Genomic DNA, 15,857 nt, shown 5'->3' on the forward strand with positions numbered 1-15,857 from the left:
GTCTGGTTATGTGGATGGGTAAGGTATAATGCAAATTAAATTAATAACATTACAGTCTCACTGATTAGGAAGAAGTAAAAGAATTGGGGTGGGAACATAGGCAAGATTCCACTAAAGCTAAGGACAATGAATTCCCAAATTTTACCCAGCATCTTTTGTAGTAGAAATAGTCTCTTGTGTTCTGTTTGTGTCTATGAAACAGATTTTCTTGTCTGAAGGAACCAGTAATGATCTTTCCAAGGCTAGTTGCTTTGTAGGTCCAGTGATACAGGGTATGGACTTCTTCCAAGTTGTTCCATCCAATCCCTCTTCTCAGAGAAAAATACAATGACTATGGATGGGGCTTCTTTGGATTTTAGCAGCAATGTATTACACATACCACTATGATACATGTACTGAATAATCTTAAAGATTAAATAACCTAAATGGTTTGGTATGGAGGATTCCAGAGGAAGAGGACTCTCAGCAATAGATAAGGCTGCTGCACAGTCTACTCTGCCACTTGGGCCATATAATCTAGCAGATATGATTATGTTTGTATTATATTTGGTATGGTTACTGTAGAGAGACTTTGGCAATCTCCTATAGAATTTTTTTTTTCTAGTACTGGAGATTGAACTCAGGTGTGGGAGACCAACCTTACATGTGACTGAGTCACACTCCCCAGATGGTTGTTGAGGCGCTCAGTCACAGAAATGTGACAGAGCTTTCCCATCCTTATTGGGTTCGAGGGTCGGTGTCTTGTGCATGGGTATGTCTTGTTACAGCCCCAAGGGTGAAGCTATGCTCACCTGTTCCTTTGTAATATAACCCCTTGCCCTGTTTAGGATAGAATCTTCCATGGAAGTGCCTTGTGTGTGTCCCCTTCTCTTACTGTGTCCTTGGGTGTGGCCTACCCAGGTGTCAGTCAACCTGCTGACAGTGGACATCATGAAGATAGACTCAGCCCCCTGAAACCTGACCCCTTGCCTCATTTGAATAGCTTCTCCTCAATAAAAGGGGTCAGTGTGCTCTCGCTCTCTCTCTTTCTGCGGATCCTTCAGGTCAGAGGAGCTGTCACAGCGACCCCAAAGAAAAAGGTATTTGTGTCTCTTGTATGGTTATTTTGTGCAGCCCAGTTAGCCCAGTTCAACTGGAGTGAACTGAGCCTTTTAGTCGTGATAACAGAAACCCGGCACTCAGGAGCACTCAACCACTGAGCCACATCCCCAACCCTATTTTGCATTTTATTTAGAGATAATGTCTCACTGAGTTGCTCAGTGCCTCGCTGTTGGTGAGGCTTGGCTTTGACTAGTGATCCTCCTGCCTCAGCCTCCTGAGCTGCTGGGATTATAGGTGTGCACCACCATGCCTGGCTCCTGTAGAATTTTGATGCAAAGCTATGTCATCCTTTGCAGATTTCTGTTGTTCTTTTAAATCATGGTTTGTCTTTTGCTATTTGCCTTAATACAAACTTCTCTATAGGTTACCAAGTAGCCCTGTGACATAAGCTGCCCAATATGAACTGAGTGTTTTCTTATCAAGCCATCAAACCAAGTGTGTACAGTAGCACTCTAATTTAATTAGCCTTGAGAAATTCCTATAGGAAAAAGTCAGTTGTATGAGAATGGCTTTAACTGTTGCTACACTGCCTCCTTTCTCAACTTATAACACAGAATTCCTATGGCTAAGGAAAAAATCACTGGGCATGGTTTTGCAATCTATTTTAGTGTTACCTGAAGTTGGTGGCTGTGGTACCACAGTCACCCCACTCTGGGATGGTAATGATGAATACTGTGAAGGAAAATCCTCTCAAGCAAGCAGAATTCAAATGACACATTTAAGTGTCCACTGTATGTGGAACAAAGAGTCATAAACATGGATCTATATTGATTCATGGGTATTTGCTGATATTTTGCTGGATGATCAGGGACATGGAAAGAAAAAAATTGGTGGTCAGGGATGGAGGTATGTGGTTAGAGCTCTCCAAAAAGGCAGAAGATGTGGAGATAAATATTTGTGTCCCAGGTGAAAGTCACCAAAGAGCAGCCTCAAGTCAAGAAGGATCTTTAAAAGAATCTAGAAAAGATAAGATTAAAAAGTGCTGTGGATATCAGGTATCATCTTCCCGGGGCATTCCTGTCCTTGTGCAATAGGCTTTTCTGCAAAGTAGTTATGTGGTAAGTACTGGGAATAATATTGGGCAAATTATATTGTTATGTTGTGTGAATGAGTGGAAATGTAACAACAAATCCCATAATTATGTATAATTATAATGCATGAATAAAAAATATGAAAAAAACACCAAAGTAGTCATGTGGGAAGGAATAGAGGTTATGCATGGATTTAGCAACATAGATGTTCACTGATCAAAACCAATGCAACAGCAGTGTTCAACAACAAATCTCTGATTTAGCATTATTCTGGAGAGAGTAAGCCAATGAGCAGATTGATTCCATTACATCAATATCACTTCATCATTCAAAGGATAAACTTTGTTCCCATGGAAACAGATTATTACTTTGGAAGTCTATTTGCTTATTTGCCTTCTCTGTCTGCAATGCTTTTGCCAAAACCATCACAACCTATGGAACTCATTTTATAGCAAATGAATTGTGTTAATATAATTGTGTTAATACAATATGTGCATGGAGTTCACTAGGCTTTCTGTGTTCCTCGTTACATGAAATAACTATTAATGGAATGACAGAATGACATCTTGCTTTATACACTATGTTATCTTTTAAAGCAATTAAAATATTTTTTGGATACTCTTCATATCTTTGCAAAGGTCCACATTTCTAACCTACATAATAGTCTTTCTCCCTGGAGAATTACCCCCACCCCCAGTACTGAGGATTGAGCCCAGGGATGAGCTACCATGAGCAGTTCTTTTTGTTTTTTATTTTGAAGTAGGGTTGTGCTAAATTGCCCAGGCTATCCTCCAACTTGCAATCCTTCAGCTTCTGCCTCCAGAGCCACTGGTACAGTGGGCCTGGAGGCTCTGAGGAATTTTCTGTTTAAAAAATATTTTTCCTGTAGAATAATTCCACTGGCAATAAACTACTCTACAAAAGTTTTGATTTGAGAAAATTTTTATTGACTTTTTAAACCTTTCCCCTTACCACTTTCCTTCAGAATGGAAACTAAAATTCCATATTAACTATGGTGACAGAGTAAACTTTACTAAGTCTATTCTAGGTCAACTTGGCATTCATACATATCATTTTAAAACTATATTTAACTTCTTAATACATAACAACATAGTGCTTCTGCTAGCATGATACAATAATCCTTACTATAACCAAAAACATGCGATCCCTTCCCCCAAACAGAATATGAAGTCACTATATTCATTTTTTAAGATGTTCATTTGTCTTCCAGCTGAATCACACTCCACCTTTATTAGCATATTCTATATTAAATATTAGGTAAATGGGAATAAGAAAAAAAGACAATAATTCATATTCAAGTAAGGAAGAAATACTCCTTGCTTCTATAATTCTATAATGGTCCTGTTTCTATAACTGGTCATATGGTTGCAAATGGTGTTTAAAACTTCCTCTTTTACTTCACATTACTTAGTATCATTATCTTTAGCTGGGTTTATTTCTTTACTTGATGCAATGATCCAAAAATATTTCTGGAGTTTGCCATTAACACTCTTAACTGACACTATTAGTTTCTTGTATTGTTCTTTCTTTCTTTCCTTCTTTCCTTCCTTCCTTTCTTCTTTCTTTTTGGTGTTGGGAATTGAACTCAGGGGCACTTTATCACTGAGATGGATCCTCAGCCCTTTTTAATTTTGATTTTGAGACAGGGTCTCGTTAAGTTGCTTAGGGCCTCACTAAGTTGCTGAGGCTGTCCTAGAATTTGCAATCCTCCTGCCTCAACTTCCCAAGTGTCTGGGGCATGCACCACTATGCCTGGTTGTTCTTTTACTTTTTTAGTGATAGGATTTCGTGTTTCAGATGTACTTCTCCTTCAATGCATTATGTAGGAACAACCTCATTTCCTCTTAAGAATATAAATTACTTCATCAGTCCAATAATTTCCTTTTGCCTGTTGGTTCACTAGCATATAGCACCCACAAATTCAGGTGATTTCCGTCTAACAGAATTAATATGCATCCCGGTTGGAGTATTCTTCCCTTGGGAACGAATTCCTCCAGACCAACAGAGCCCAAAGTTATAGGATAGGAAGAAAAAAATTCACCTGTGGAACATTAAGTTTTTTAATTGCAATAAGGGGCACTTCAGTCTTTGATTGTGTGGCTCATGAATCAAAAATCTGTCACTGAATCAGAATAAAAACTGCAGGCCAGGTATGGTGGTGTATGCCTATAATCCCTGCTATTTGGGAGGCTAAGAAGATTGCAAGTTTGAGACCAGCCTGGGAAAGAAAGATTCTGACTCAAAATAGAATTAAAAAGGGTCGGGAGTATTGTTCAGTTGTAGAGCTTTGTGTAGTATGTGTTAAGGCCCTGGGTTCAATATCCAGTATTGCACAAAAGGAAACAGAGGAATATATACTGCAGGTTGGAGGCTATTATCTCAATTCTACAAAGCGTTGAAACCCATATGGTTCCATAACTAAGTCTCCAAAAGGCCATTCTTGGCTTTAAGTTTTACAACAAGAAAAATAAACTGGAAAAGTAAATTACTTTTCCTGAATTCAGCAGATAACTATGACTACAGGATAAATAGGTAACCTGAAATTTGAAGAAAGGGAGAAAAGAACAAGAATCTAAACATTTATTTACCTTGGATAGATACCAAAAGTGATTTTATCAAAATACATGGATAAGAGCTACCATATGCAAATCACACAAGGTGTTTTGATGCCATTTTGTTACAGTTCTTTTATTGAGACCATTTGATGCTGTGGCTATTTAGACTCTGCAATTTAATTCCAGATATTTTACACCCTATCCAATTATCCTATATTCTTCAACTCAGAACACAACAATTAGGCAGGTACCTTACTCAATGCATGTAAAAGAAATGAACTATAAAGTTTCCATAGTAAGAAATTCCTCCAAACAAGGGAGTATGCTACATATATAATTTTAGTTCAATGCTACCTACCAGTGATAACAGAAACTCCATAATTCTTCATAGCAATTTAAACATTTAATAATTAATTCTTTGTATCATATTTATCCTTTTATTTGATGAAATTATTTATTAAAAGTATTCTTTTTATCAAACTAATACATGTATGTAGTTAAAATATAGTAGGGCTAAAAGTCTTTATTTTATTTATTTATTTATTTTATTTCTTACATACATGACAATAATGGAATGCATTACAATTATAATTATCCATTCACAGCACAATTTTTCACAACTCTGTATATAAAGTATGTTCAAGCCCAATTATGCCATTATACATGAACTCTCTTATTAAAAAATCTTATAATAAAAATTGTGCTCTATTGTCCCTCCTCTCCCTACCCCACCTCTTCCAAGAGCAACCATTTTAAATTATTAAGCTCTAATTTTTTGATTACCTATTTCTATGTGACATGTATATATCACTATCTTTATTTTCACCTATTTACTTATTAACTTACTTTTTGTCTCTGTGAATTTGACTAGTCTTGGTTCTTATATAAGTATAGTCATAAGATATTTGTCCTTTTGAGTCTGGTTAACTTCACTTAGTACATTGTTTTCAAAGTTCACTAACATGTATCAGAATTTCATTCCTTTTTTATGAGTTAATAATATTTCATTGTATGGATATACAATATTCTCTTTATTTATTAATCTTTTGATAGACACTTGGGTTGTGCTGGTGGTTTGAATGAGTTGCCTCAAAAGCTTCTGTTGGAAATGATCCCCAATGCAACAGTGCCAGGAGTTGGGGCTGATGGGAAGTGTTTAGGTTATGAGAGCCTCACTCTCATGAATGGATTAATGACAATTAGGAAAGGATTTGAAACTGTGAATTTGATTTCTTGCTATCCCTCTTTCACTTTTTTCCTTCCTCCATGCCATAATAATGCAACAAGAAGGCCTTTGTCAGATGCTGGCACTTCGATATTGCACTTCCCAGTCTCTAGAACTTTAAGAAATAAATTTATTGTCTTTATAAATTACCCAGATTGTGGTATTCTGTTATAACAACACAAATAAACTAAAACAGTTTGTTTCTACTTTTGGCTATTGTGAATAATGTTGATGTGAACATTGGTGTATAAGTGACCATTTGAGCCCCAGTTTTCAATTCTTTTGGGTATATACCTAGGAGTAGAATTACTAGATCATCCTTATCCTTACCAACACTTATTATTTTTCTTTTTTTCTGATACCTCTGCAAAAGGTATGGATATGCATTTTCCTATAACATTGATCATCGTTTCAGGTGCTTATTGACCATTTATATATCTTCTTTGGAGATGTATCTATATAAGTCATTTTTCCATGTTTTAATTGGTATTTTTATTTAAGTGGCAGAACTTTTTGTTTTGTTGTGGCACCTGCTATACCTTCATTGAGAGAATATGTGAGTGATGGAATGAACTGGTTCTAGTCCAAACAAGGAGCCATAGTTGTCTCTTACATTGCTTTCAAGGAATTTAGGGATGGAAAAGCAACTGGTCACCCTCTGCCCACCAAATGCCAGCTCCATTATTTCCTATCAGCATACCCGTGGGCAATTTACTTCATCTCTCTGTGGCTTTGTGTCTTATCTCCTATGCGGTTTAGTCTTCATAATAAGCATCCTGGGGCAGAATTTTAATCTCCATCACTTCGGAGGCTGGATGGCCTATATTAAGGCTCAACATGGTCCAATTCTGATGATGGCTCTATTCCTAGCTTGCAGATAGCCACCTTCTTGCCTACATCCTCAACTGGTAGAGAGTAGGAGGAATCACAGAGATCATTGGCAAGTTGTAGGAATTCTTTATGATTCTGGATATTATTTCAGATGTATAACTATTTTATTGTATTTTGTGGGCTGTCTTTACTCCTTTGATAATGCCCTCGATGCACAAGTTTTTGATGTTGATGTTCAGCTTATTTCTCTTGTTGCTTGTGCTATTGAAATAATATCTGAGAAATCATTGACAAATCCAGTAGTCTGAAGATTTCCCCCTATGTTTTCTTCTAAGAATTTTAAAGTTTAAGCTCATAAGTTTAGGTCTTGATTCATTTTGAGATAATTTTTGTATATAGTATTGGCATCAGCTCAATATTGGCATCAGATTTGCCATTTTAGGTCAGGAGCCATTTTATCTAGAGCCTCCAAAGTTTCAATTCTGAGGGATGCTGCTTAACTTCCCATAAGAACATGTGCATGCTAAATGATCAACCCCACCCAAGCTTATGATATAACTCCTACGAAGCTTATAAAATTCAACTTGTGGACTATAAAGCTTCTCTGTGAGTGCCGACATGCTGCTGCTCTCCTTGGAGGGACAACCTTGTCAGTTTGCCTTGTGGTACTGAGTATAAATCTCTTGCATGAGATTTTGGTGTGTGGCATGGTCTTTGGACTTTGCCTGGACTCTGCAAGTGTCCTTTTACATAGTACAAGGTAGGGGTCCAACTTCCTTCTTTGGCACGTGAATATTGTTTTCTTAATACCATTTGTTGAAAAGACTGTCCTTTCCCTATTAAATTGTCTTTAGATCCTTGTAGAAAAATCAACTGACTGTAAATATAAAGATTTGTTTGTAGGTTCTCTATTCTATTCAATTGATCCATGTGTCTATTGTTATGCCAGTACTTATGCTGTGTGCTGTGTAGCTTTTTAAGTTTTGAAATCAGGAGGAATAAATCTTCCAACTTTGTTCTTTTACAAGATTTGTTTTGGCTTTTTATATTACATATTGAGATTGCATATGAATTTCAAGGTGAGTTTTAAAAATTTATTCAGATAACTTCATTGGGATTTTGGCAGGGATTGTTGTGAATTTATAGATTTGGGGTAGTATTGCCATCTTTACAATATGAAGTTTTCCAGTCTATAAACAGGAGTGCCTTTTCATTTATTTATGCCTAATTTAAATCTTTCAGCACTTTTAAAATTTTCAGTGTATAAGTCTTTTGTCTTTTCAGTTAAACTTATTCCTAAGTATTATATTCACTTTGATGCCATTGTAAACCTCTCTTCCTTTTAGCATTTTGTTCTTTTTTTCCATGGGTACAATATCCAAGGAATATACTTTCTTCAAATTTATCCCTTTATTTCCTCCTGCCTATTTATTTTTTCCCAGCACATGATATATGATTACATTTGTATCACTACTAAAAATAGTATAGCAAAATCCAGGTGCTGTGGAACATGCCTGTAGTTCCAGCTACTTGGGAGCTGAGGTGGCAAGATCATATGAACCCAGGAGTTCAGATTAGCCTGGAGACCATATCAAAACCCCATCTCAAAAAAAAAAAAAAAAAAAAAAAAGAAGAAGAAGAAGAAGAAAAAAATATATAGTCTAATTAGGCAACTTCATTCTGCTTAATTACTAAAAATTATCAATAAAACTCTTTTTTTTTTTTTTTTTTTTTTGGTATTTGAGACAGGGTTTTGGTAGGTTGCAGAGGCTGGCCTCTCCTACCTCAGCTTTCTGAATTACTGGAATTATGGATGTGTGCCATTGCACTCAACTGAATTATCAATAAATTCTTAAGAGAGATTTAGATCTTAAAAAAAAAAAAAAACTAAACAAGATCTTAACATATCATTTTCATACTATGATGTTATTCTCTCTGAAATATCATAAAATAATTTCACCAATAACCATCACAGTAAGATTTTCATAATCTCTTAAAACAAAATTTAGATCTGTATAGAATTTCTTAGATTCTTTCAAGTTTTCCATTTTATTTTGTTATTTAAAAAAAGTAATGTGTTGCACTGTTCTATTAATTGCCTGTGTGCTTTATCGTGTGCAAATTATGTTTGTCAATCAATAATCAACTATACTTAATAAATAATATGAGGTTGTAAGAATTTAAACTGTTGAAGATTGGATGGGATTATCTTTTCTCATTTCTCTGTTTTAATCAGTAATTTTTTATTAAATAATACTTCTATAAAGATTCCTTCTCCCTCCATTCCCTGCTTCACATATGCTAGGCAAGACCTGCCATTGAACTACATCCCCAGACCTCTTTTTTCTTTTCAGAGGTCCACTCAACCTGTAGCTATTATTAAAGGATTAACAGGGAAAAAACTCCAACAAAATAAAATTATTTTCAAAGAATATAAAATTCAAATATATTTTTATAAAAATCTCCAAAAATATCATGATTGAAATTGCTTATGTATTTCTTAAAACTTCTTTTTCTTTTAAATTATTCAAAAATCTAAGTAAGTGGCTGGTTGGGATTGTGGCTCAGTGGTAGAGTGCTTGTCTAGCAAGTGTGAGGCACTGGGTTCAATCCTTAGCACCACATAAAAAATAAATCAATAAGTGAAATAAAGGCATTATGTCCATCTACAACTAAAAATATATTTTAAAAAATGTAACAAGTGGGAGAGTAAAAACTGTGATATTAAATTTTTAAATCAAAATTATTTAAATACATCTGAGTAGTATTCTTAAATTTAGTAGTCATGAAATATTTTCACTTAAATAAAATTACTAGAACTCGATGTCATTAGCTATCAATTTAAAAATTAAATATCATGTTTCATATATGTTACATCAACATTTACATGTATGGCCAGATACAATATGAATTACTTAATATTTCAAATTTTTTTCCAGTAGCCATATTCCAATACAAATATTGTGAATACTGCAATAGCTCAAGAGTACTCACAGAACCATAAACTGGAATATGCATACAGCAAGAAATGTATTCTTGATCTTACTAGAAAATGACTTTGGTGTGTAAAAATCCTTTGAATCTTTGCTAACAGAAAGAATATGAGAAATTCATTTGCCTTTTTTCTTATCTAAGTCACTCTGCTGCTCAAATCTTTACATACTTGAAAGCTGTGTGTATCTCAACTCATTGATCTTCACAACATTCTAATAGTTCCCTTTTGTTTCGAGGACACAGAAGTACAAAGCATTCCCCTAGGGAAGGTATGTAGAGAATGATATTAGAAGAGCAGATGTTTAAGGTCCCAGTTCCCATTATGGTAAGGTTGAGTGTCTGAGCAAACAAAGGAATCCATTTCTTCTTTTAAATGTATGTTTACATAGGAGTCCTTTACTGCCCAGGTATAACTGCAATACTGGATCTTTCCTTTTCAGTGAACCTTAAACATTATTTAATATGAACCATTTCAGCCATGTGTGTGGCCTATCAATTTGGAAGATTGTTATGGTGGATTTTTGTTGGGGATACAAATCAAGTCAAGATAGCGCCTGGCAGTTTGCCAGGAGGAGTGGTTTGTGAAGCAATGCTAGCGAGCCATTAAGATGATGAGGATTCCTTAATGACTGACTGCTGTGTCTAAATGATGTTAATTGAGTTAAGCTGTGTGTAATTAGTTGGGTATATGTACCTCTGCTGTCTGGCAGAGAAGCGGTTCCTGCTACCTCAGGGTGCCCGCTGCTTTGAGTTCTCGCTCAGTTCCTGCTGAGTTCACTCACAATAAAGTAGTTCCCGCTTCAACCTTCAAGTTGCTTGTCAGCTCTAGGTTATTTAACCCAGCCGGACTACGACAGATTTTCCCCTTTTCTGGTGACTTCTTATATTAGTTTTCTATTGCTGATTAACAAATTACTACAAATTTAGTAACAAGACAACACACATTTATTATCTTATAGTTTTTGTGTGTTTGGAGTTTGGGCTTGTCTTATATGGGCTTCTGGGTCAAGGATCTTCAGCTCAAGGTCTCACAAGACTATAATCAAGGTGTAGTGGATGTCTTAATCTGTTTTATGCTGCTGTAACAGCATGCCCAACACAAGGTAATTAATATAGAGCAGAGATTTATTTCTTGTAGTTCTGGAGGTTGCCAAGTCCAAGATTGAGGGGCTAGCATCTTTTTTTTGGTTCTGGGGATAGAATCTGGGTGTGTTTAACCATTGAGTCACATACCAAATCCTTTTTTCTTATTTTGAGGAAGGGTCTTGCTAAGTTGCTTAGGGCCTCACTAAATTACTGAGGCTGGCTTTGAACTTACAGTCCTCCTGCCGCAGCCTGCTGAGTTGCTGGGATTACAAGCGTGTGCCACCATGCCTGGGGAGGGGCTAGCATCTTGTGAAGGACTTCCTGCTGTGTCAAACATAGCAGAAGGTATCATATAGCAAAAGCATTCCAAACAGCAAGAGGAAACTAAATTCAATTTTATAACAGACCCAGTCTTGCTGTAATGACCCCAATCCTGAGATAATGACATTAATCCATTTATGAAGCTTGAGTCACATGACTAATTACCTCTTAAAGATACTTTTTATTTTTTATTTTGAGACAGAGTCTCCCTAAATTGCTGAGACAGGCCTAGAACTTGTGATCTTCCTGTCTCAGCTTCCCAAATCACTGGGATTACAGGCATGCACCACTATGCTTGGCTAAGATCCCACCTCTTAATGCTGTTGCACTGAAGGTCAACTTTCCAACACACATTTAAATGACAGCATCTGAACTGCATTTTCATCCGAAGGCTGATAGGTGATGAATCTGATTCTAAGTCTTTCAATTTGTTGGCAGAACTTATTTCCTCATGACTACATATGTGACTGAGAGCCCTGGTATTTTTCCTGGCTGTTGGCTGCAGTCTGCTCTCAGGTCTTAGAGGTCACCTGAAGAACTGATAGGCCACCTGTAGTAACTTTCTGCGTGGTCTTATTCAACATGGTTGCTTTCTTTAAGCCAGCAAGTAAAATCTTCCTCCTTGGGAAGAGTCCAGTTCCTTTTTAAGGTATTTTTTAATCAGATCAAGTCAGGTGTGTCCAAGATAATCACTTTTTTTGGTTTGCTCAAAATCAATGTATTTAGGATTTTAATTGCATTTGCAGAATTCATTCATTTTTGTCATGTTCTCTTGACTAAAGCAAGTCCACATTTAAGGGGATAGAATTATGTAGGGTGTGAATACCTAAGGATAAGAGTCTTATGTGTCATCTCAGAATTCTGACAACCCTGTTCTTAAGAGTTGTTTCTTGAGTAGTCCCAAGTTTGCCTGCTTAATACCTCAGTGAACTTCTCTGTAAATTAGAGTACAATAATAGAAATTATTAGGTTGTGGTTGATTCATCTTCTTTGTTTTGCTTTTTCTTTGGTGGTAGTGGGGATTGAACCCAGGGCCTCATACATGCTAGGTGAACACATTGACTGACCTACATCCTGATTTTTTTTTTTTTTTTTTTTTTTTAGTTTAAGTTGCTCGGGCTGGTCATGACCAGCCTTAGCCTCCAGAATACCTGTGATTACAGGTGTGTGCTACCAGACCCAGCAAAGGAATTCTCCTTTTTGATTTCTATGTATATATGATACTGGGGATGCAATTCAGGAACTTATGTATGCTGGGTAAACATTCTACTACTAGGCTATATCCCCTCATCAGAGTAAGGAAAATGCAGATACAAATTGTGCAAGCTTAGTTATTACTACTCCTGTAAGTAATACAACTATTGTCATAATCATTCTTAGCTAATATTTGTTGAGCTATTACTATATATCCAGTATAATTCCAAACATTTTTTGGAATTTAATCTTCATCATAACATTACCAGATCAGGGCTATTTTTATTATCCCCATTTATATATAAGGAAATATTATTTGTATAAAGAATTTCAGAAAACAAACCAAGTAAGAAGCAGAGAAAGAATTCCAGTTTAGGTAGTAAGACTTCAGAGACCCGAAAGCATTAGTTTAGGCCTTATTTTATAGCAGTCTTGCATTACTTCATGATGATATAAATTCTCAAAAACATGTTATCATAAAATTACCACTTTGTGAACATCACAATATATTTACACTAATCTAAATGGTAGAGGTCACTTATTGTGACCTCTTGATGCAATCAAGATAAACACAAGATAGAAATGGATGAGGCTGCTGCTGGTATTAAAGAGCAGACTTTTATAGTAAATCCTTTTTTGAACACTAGTACTGTAAAATAATGATAACAAGTAGAGTATAATAAATGCATAAACCATTAAGTCATTTTTTTTTCATTATCAAGTATTATTACATGTAATTATATGAGCTATACTTTTATATGACTGGCAGCACAGATTTGTTTACACCTGCATCACCACAAACACGAGTAATGCACTGTGTTATGATGTTCAGATGTCTATGTCATAGGTGACAATCTTCGGTTCCATTATAATCACATATGTGTACCACTGTAAATTTGTTCTGTTGACAGAAATGTTATGTGGTTCAAGACTTTGTTTAGAAACTTCAGTTTTTCTCTTCATCTGTTTCATTTTTGGAGCTTATACTTTTTTTTTTTTTTTTGAAAGTTCTCTCTTTTGGGCTGGGGATGTGGCTCAAGCAGTAGTATGCTCACCTGGCATGCATGCGGCCCGGATTCGATCCTCAGCACCACATACAAACAAAGATGTTGTGTCCACCAAATACTAAAAAATAAATATTAAAATTCTGTCTCTCTCTCCTTCTCTCTCTCTCTCTCTCAAAAAAAGTTCTCTCTTTTAAAAAAAATTCTACAACTGAAAAGTTTGGTTTTACATTTATCATTTTCATCTTTTTTCTTTCTGTGAGGTTCTATGGTCTCAATTTATTCTAGCATCTTTTTTCAAGAAGAATGATATTTGGCCTGATGTAATAAGAACGTAATTGTAGATAAAATATTGAAATCCTTCTATACTGATTGGTAAGTAGCTGCCCCATTCCTGAATTTGTCTTCTTCCCCTTATCTGCCTCAATCTACAACTGAAGAACTTTGGACACCCTCACAATCCTACAACTAAAGGATTAACATCTGACAAAATAAGGTATCTTCAAGACTTCTTTCATTTTTATTGGGAAGTGCCTAGTAAGGATTGATAAACATTTTGAGTATCCTACCTACAAGTCAAAGTCAAGCGTTTTTCATTCTTTATTACTTTGTACCTTTTGTTTTACCTAACTTGAATTATCTTTCTTTTTTATGTAGTCTGGCAGCTTTTTAAAATTTTGCAGCATAAAGACAGTTCAACTATCATCTCTGTGAAATCTGGTGTGTATGTGTATGGGGGCAGTTCCTGAGGACTGAACCCAGGGCCTTGTGAATAGTAGACAAGTCTTTCTGCCACTAAGCTACACTCTCTGCCCCTCTGTGAAGTTTCCAACATACTATGAGAAAGATTTAAGTCCTCTTGTTTTATATATTCTTATATTTAATACATACTTCCATGATATTAATGATTTCAAAATGTTTGTGTGTGTGTGTGTGTGTGTGTGTGTGTGTGTGTGTATGTGTATATATACAACTCCTTCCCTATTAGAGGCACCATCATTTACTCTGGGTATCTCCAGCACCTAGAATGTGTGACTGCATTATTAATACTATTATTGTCAGTGAAAAAATGGTTAGATCCATCAGCAGGTAGTATATCTGAAGAGAATGGAAATGTGTGGTTAAGGACATCTGGGAAAACTCAAAGCCAGTAATATTGTTTATTTGGAATCTTTGAGAGATAAGTCTCCAATATAGGCATATCTAACAAAACTGATAGTTATTTTTCCCTTTGCTATTAGCACAGACAATTGAGAACAGACTATTATAAAAATGATTTTTTAAATTTGCTTACAGAAGACATACCAAGGGAAACCAATCCCATTTTTCTTTTTATTGTAGAGTGATTCTTTTACTATTGAGTACCCATGTACTAAACAAATGATAATAAATGATAATTTAGTATAACTGAGCATCTATTATTTCTTGAGCACCTATATACTATGTTCTATACTAAGTACTTTACAAAATTCAGCAATTAAGCAATGCAAATCTATTTGTGTTATTTCTGGACTTAAATGAGTCATCATTGCTCTCAAGATAAAGTTCAGATTTTAGGAAACAAATTTATGTAAGGTAACTTCTTCTAGAAAGGCTTTTCTGATTTTTCAAGTCCAGATTAGGTGATACTCTTGAAAGCCACCCTATATTTCAATTGAAAGGTCTAAATTATGGAAAAAAAAATACTAACCACTTGGTGCTAATTTTTTCTTAGGTACAAAAGTTTCCTGTTTGCTCTTCTGTCTCCTTCACCAAAGTATAGAATTTTTTTTTCTTCTTCTTCTTCTTCTTTTTTTTTTTTTTTTTGAGATAGGTCTCACCACGTTGCCCAGGCTGGCCTTTAATTCCCTATTCTTCTGCTTAAGCTTCCAGAGTAATTGGGATAACTGGTATGAGCTACCATGTCAGTTCAGAGTACAGATTTCTTGAGGACAGGCACCTGTCATAGTTTTGGAACACAGTGATTGCTAAATAATGAACAAATACATTAATTTAATAAAGAATTACATTGAAATTGATTACGATCTAATATTTTTCAGTCCCCTTTTGGCTTGAAACACATTTATGTTTATTAGCCCATTGAATTGAGTTGAATTATAATTTTTATCACCATTTTAGAGATGAGAAAACTGAGTAACTCACTATTCTGAAGAAGAGGCAAGAAGCACAGTACTTGGAAATAAGTCCAGATCTCTCGACCATTAGGGTAGCGACTTCTCCAGGTTATCCTGTGCTCTTGGTTAAGGGTTGGTCCCCAGCCCCCCATATAATTGAAAGGGATGGATACAACTTCCAGTGTGGCAAAGTATGAATTGAAGTACTCACTCCCTCATAGAATATCTGAAAATAAGGGTGCCTCCTCCATTCCCTGGTTATTAACACAGTTCAAGTATATTTTGTGAATTAAAAAAACAAAACAAAACATGAATAAATCAATGTACCTCAGCCTCTTTTGAAATTCTTTCCACTTTTCAACTCTCACCTACTTCATTCC

The sequence above is a fragment of the Callospermophilus lateralis genome, chromosome 4, assembly GCF_048772815.1.
Source record: "Callospermophilus lateralis isolate mCalLat2 chromosome 4, mCalLat2.hap1, whole genome shotgun sequence".
Lineage (NCBI taxonomy): Eukaryota > Metazoa > Chordata > Mammalia > Rodentia > Sciuridae > Callospermophilus > Callospermophilus lateralis.